The sequence below is a fragment of the Furipterus horrens genome, unplaced genomic scaffold (genome assembly GCF_987537825.1).
Source record: "Furipterus horrens unplaced genomic scaffold, mFurHor1.1.pri manual_scaffold_6, whole genome shotgun sequence".
Taxonomy (NCBI): Eukaryota; Metazoa; Chordata; class Mammalia; order Chiroptera; family Furipteridae; genus Furipterus; species Furipterus horrens.
The window spans coordinates 103,129,750-103,134,646 of NW_028327176.1; the positions used below are offsets into that span (position 1 = coordinate 103,129,750).

The 4,897-nt window shown below is 40.1% G+C and overlaps 1 pseudogene; it reads right to left on the reverse strand.

Moving 5' to 3' along the window:
• Positions 1 to 229: 229 nt before the first annotated feature.
• Positions 230 to 820, reverse strand: LOC150007145 (MAP/microtubule affinity-regulating kinase 3 pseudogene; annotated as a pseudogene).
• Positions 821 to 4,897: the final 4,077 nt, after the last annotated feature.

Below are 4,897 nucleotides of genomic sequence, written 5' to 3' on the forward strand. Positions count from 1 at the left end.
CCAGGGCGGCTCCCTATATGGCCTCAGCTCCTCCCCCTGGCCCATGTTGACCCATGGGTCTTGTAGTATGTCTTCCAGGGTTGGCCTTTCCCTGGGTTGTGCATCAATTTTCAAGAGATTTTTACCTTCTTTGGATAGAAAGCATGGTACTGTGAACTGCCCACTCAGGATCTGGTTCTTCAGTTTTCCAAAGGTGTCCCCATCAAATGGCAAATCCCCCACCAGCATCCTATACAAAACTACCTCCAAGGCTCCAGACACTGACCTTCGGGCTGTCATAAGTTTGACCCAGGAAGATCTCTGGGGCCATATAGGATGCGGTACCACAGAAGGTGGTCAGTCCATCATTGGTAAATTCCTTACCAAGGCCAAAGTCTGCTATTTTGAGGTTCTTTTCACCATCGACCAGTATGTTGTCTGGCTTCAGGTCCCGGTGGATGATCTTCTTCTGGTAGCAGTACTGAAGTGCTGATACGAGCTGCCGGAACATTGATTGGGCTGCTTCTTCGGTCCTGGGGCCGTACTTTACTAGGTATTCACTCACGTGCTCTAGGAATAGAAAACCTTCCTCCTCGGTGGCAATCACCTCAAATAACTGGGCGATATTTGGGTGATTTAATTCCTTATAACAACGGACTTCTTCAAAATATCTAGATGCATTGCACTGACTAACAGCTTTGACAGCCACCTCTGTCCCTGTTGGCAGGTGTCGGGCCAACCACACCATGGCATAGGACCCACTGCCGATGGGGCACAGGAGTACGAAATCGCCAATTATGTGCTCCTGAAGGTCAGCAATGGCTGCAAGGTCATTAGCCATGGTGGCTTCAAAATAACAACAAAAATAAAATAAAATAAAAACAAAAAAGAAAAAAAGAAAATAAAAAAGAGATAAAAAGCAAAACAAAAATAAAAACAAATAAGAAAAATTTTAAAAAGGAAAATAATAAAGGAAAAGGAACAAAATGCAAAAATGGCAAAAAAAAAAAAAAAAACAGTACGAAAAAGAAAACAAACTCACAAAGTAATGGCAAGAGCAAAGCTCGCAAGTCCAAGTCCAACAGGTCACCACAATCAGCACCCTGGGCTCTAAAGGACAAAATCTCAGCCCCGCCAGGGCCATATATACAAGATGGGCTTACAGTTGTGTCACAATGGTGCCTATGAGGTCAGAGCAGGGCGTGGACCAGGCATGGCCAGGGAAAAACTACAGTGGTTTCCTCACTTTTTGTTCTCATGACTCTATGGTTCTGGAAGAAAAAACAGGGACTCCGTTCCCACTCAATTAGCTTTTTGTTTATGTGGGATATTAAAGCTTAATATTTACTTTATTAGAAATAAACATCTGTAAGTTGCAAAGATAAAATAAAATAAAAAGACTTAGTCTCAGGCTCCAGGTCATAGTTCAAATATCACCTGCTTAGAGAAAAATTTCCCTGACCCACCCATTCCCAACTGCCTCACCCAGCCTGCCATGTTCGTCATCTTCACAGCACTGACCTCAGGCACCTGGTTCTTGTTCACTTCTTGTTCACTGTCTGCCCTTCCCATGAAGGCAGGACATGACTGTGGTCTTCCTTGTGTCTAGCACGGAGAGTGGCATCAAGATAAGTGTTTAATAAATAGAAGAGTTTGGGGTAACAAAAGACTATGTGGCCAACTACCTATTTAATCAAAGTGATTCATTAAAAAAATCTTTTAAAAATTCATGTTGTGTTCACTCAGCTTTTGGAACTGGTAAGATAGGAAAGAGAAGAGCTGAAATGTAGGTTTCCAGGTATTTGGGCACTTGGTGAGCTTGAGAAAAGGACAACCAGAATGAGCTTTGCTCTAAACATTCAAGATGATTCGTTCCTCCCTCCAGTGGCCTTGCCAAGGGTGCAGTGGGTTTGGATGTGTAGTGAGGCTGCAACAGAACTTTACACTTTGAACATCCATTTCCAGAGTACGCAAAGGATGTCTCAGGTGACCCTGAGTAGGCCACTGAGGTACATTTCTGTGTTACTTAAATGAACCATCATTGTGGAGAGATGTGATGATGAAGCTGGTTAATTTACATTTGTAAACACACTTGGGAACCTCTGGATGGGAGGACTTCTGCAGAGGTACAGAGGGTGAGGTGACATGTTGGGTCCAATTCTACCCTTTTATGGTGGCACAGAGGGAGCAGGCAGGCTTGAGGACACCTAGGAGGAGCCTCTGACACATTATACCCAGGCTAATCCTTGAAGAAATCTCCCTACTTTCAGTACATGGAGTGTTTTAATCACATGTATAAGTTATTCTAAGAATTATTTTTCTTTAATACTTGTGTGTGAAAATCTCAGTTTTGTGGTAAAGAGACTCTTTAGAGGGACTTGCCTGTGAGCTCTTCCCTCCCCAGCATGTCAGTTTGTTACTTTTTACCTTACATCAGTGCTACTTGGCTCCTAAGCATGACAATGTCTGTTGCTGACCTGACTGGAACCCCAAGGATGGTCATTGCATCAATTATAGGCAGATGTTTACAAATTACAGCCAGAGATTAGAATAAAGAAAAAAAGAAAAGTTTAAAGAAAGCTGCCAGTCCATGAGTTAATTATATCCATTTACAAAACTGATATTAACAGTTACTTATGAAATAATTCCAACAAAAAAGAACAATTTCTTTAAAAAAGATTTTATTGATTATTTCAAGGCAATAGTCAAGCTCTGGGTAATGCCAATTTGAGGTCTCCTGTAGGCTGAGGTGTTCAATTAGGTGAATGAGGTACAAGTTAGGGGGATTTTTAAAATAAAAAAAAAACAAATTCATGGATTTATATTATTTAACTATGACTGAGGGTTAGTTAATAATATGCAGTATAGTCCACTCCAGCAAAGCTGGAGGGAGTCCTTGTGGACATGTTTTACAGATGGACCATGTACCCAGGTTGTAGGTCATGATACTTGGTGCCATCTCCCAGAAGGGCACTGAGGAAAGATTGCCCTATGAGCCTGCACTAATTTCAGGAGCCTTCAGACATTCTTAGCAGCAAGTTAGAAGGTTTCCTTCTCAAGGCAAGTTCCCACATTCACTGCCTGATAAGTTCACAGAATAGACCTTCCATTCACAATTTTAGAAGGGGGCAATTAATATATATACCAAAAAGAACTAATCTTAAATTAAGCAATACCAAGGGAAAGATTTTAGACCAAGGTTAAGGAAGATACAAAAAAATGGAAGCATATACCATGTTCATGGATGGGAAGAATCAACATCATTAAAATGTCCATAGTACCCAAAGCAATTTATAGACTCAATGCAATCCCCATTAAAACGCCAAAGACATATTTCACAGACCTAGATCAAGTTCTTCAAAAATTTATATGAAACCAAAAAGACCCTGAATAGCCACAGCAATCTTGAGGAAGAAAAACACAGTAAGAGGAATCACAATACCTGATACCAAACTATACTACAAGGCCACAGTAATCAAAACAGTCTGGTACTGGCATAAGAATAGACATGTAGGTCAATGGAACAGAATAGAGAGCCCAGAAATAAACCCAGGTCTATATTGTCAACTAATATTTGACAAAGAGGGAAGGAACATAAAATGGAGTGAAAAGACCCTATTCCTCAAATGGTGCTGGGAGAACTGGACAGGAACGTGCAGAAAAATGAAACTAGACCACCAATTTACACCACACACCAGAATAAACTCAAGATGGATCAAAGACTTAAATGTAAGCCATGACACCATAAAAGTCCTAGAGGAAAACATAAGCAGGAAAATTTCAAAATCCCACATAGCAATACAGTATTCCCTCACTTTTCGTGGGTATTACATTCTAGACCCCATCACAATACATGAAAATCTGCATAGTAGGAACCTTACATTTGTTTTAGTATTTATATATATTTTAAGGCTTTATAAACCCTTCTCACACGCTTATAAACCATTTCTAGTCCCTTATTAACCTTTCCCACTCCCTTATTAACCTTTTCCACACTTTTATAAACACTAGTTATATTCTTAAACATATTCTACCCTCTTAAACCTACGTAACTTTAACAAGATACATATACAGTACGACAAAATCCCGTGATATAGTGAAAAATCCGCGATAAATAATTAAATACAATATTTTTTAAAATCCTGCGATACAGTGAGTCCGCGATAAGTGAATCATGATATAGAGAGGGACTACTGTATTTGTTTGTGCTAGTTGATGCCTTCTTGAGGTGGGTCGAAGCACTTCCAACCACCTCGGAAGGGGCTCTTGAGGTAGTCCAAGTTCTTCTGTCTGAAATAACCCCATGGTTTGGACTCCCTCAGTCTATAAAGTCTGACAATGGCCTTGCCTTTATATCCAAAGTTACTTTGCAAATCAATGAGGCCCTAGGCATTAAATGGAAATTACACACACCCTACAGACCCCAATCCTCTGGAAAGGTAGAGACACCTATAGGCCCTAAAGAAAGTCCAGGAGTCTCCACCCGCCTACTCTTACAGGCCCCTGAAGTGGTCCAGGAGTAGATTCCCTCTCACCCAGTCCCCCACTTGCTTAATAAACTGCTTATACCTTACACCCCGTCTCCAGACTCTCCTTCCAGCGACTGAGCCTGACAACACCAAAACATACACCAAAAGGAAAATGGAAGTTCTCTTTCTCTAGTATGTTTTATACACACACACACACACACACACACACATATATATATATTATTATTTCATAAAGTATTTTTACAATTTATTAGCATTTGTCATATCATAATCAAAGGATTTCCCTAAGCAATTTAAAGTGATTATCCCAATTATATAACTTTCTGCAAGAAAAGGATTTGGTCACTAAGTAGAATAAATCTTACGACTTTCTTTTTTACATATTTTACTGTTTTTTAGGAAAAGAAATTTTTTACTTTGACATCACT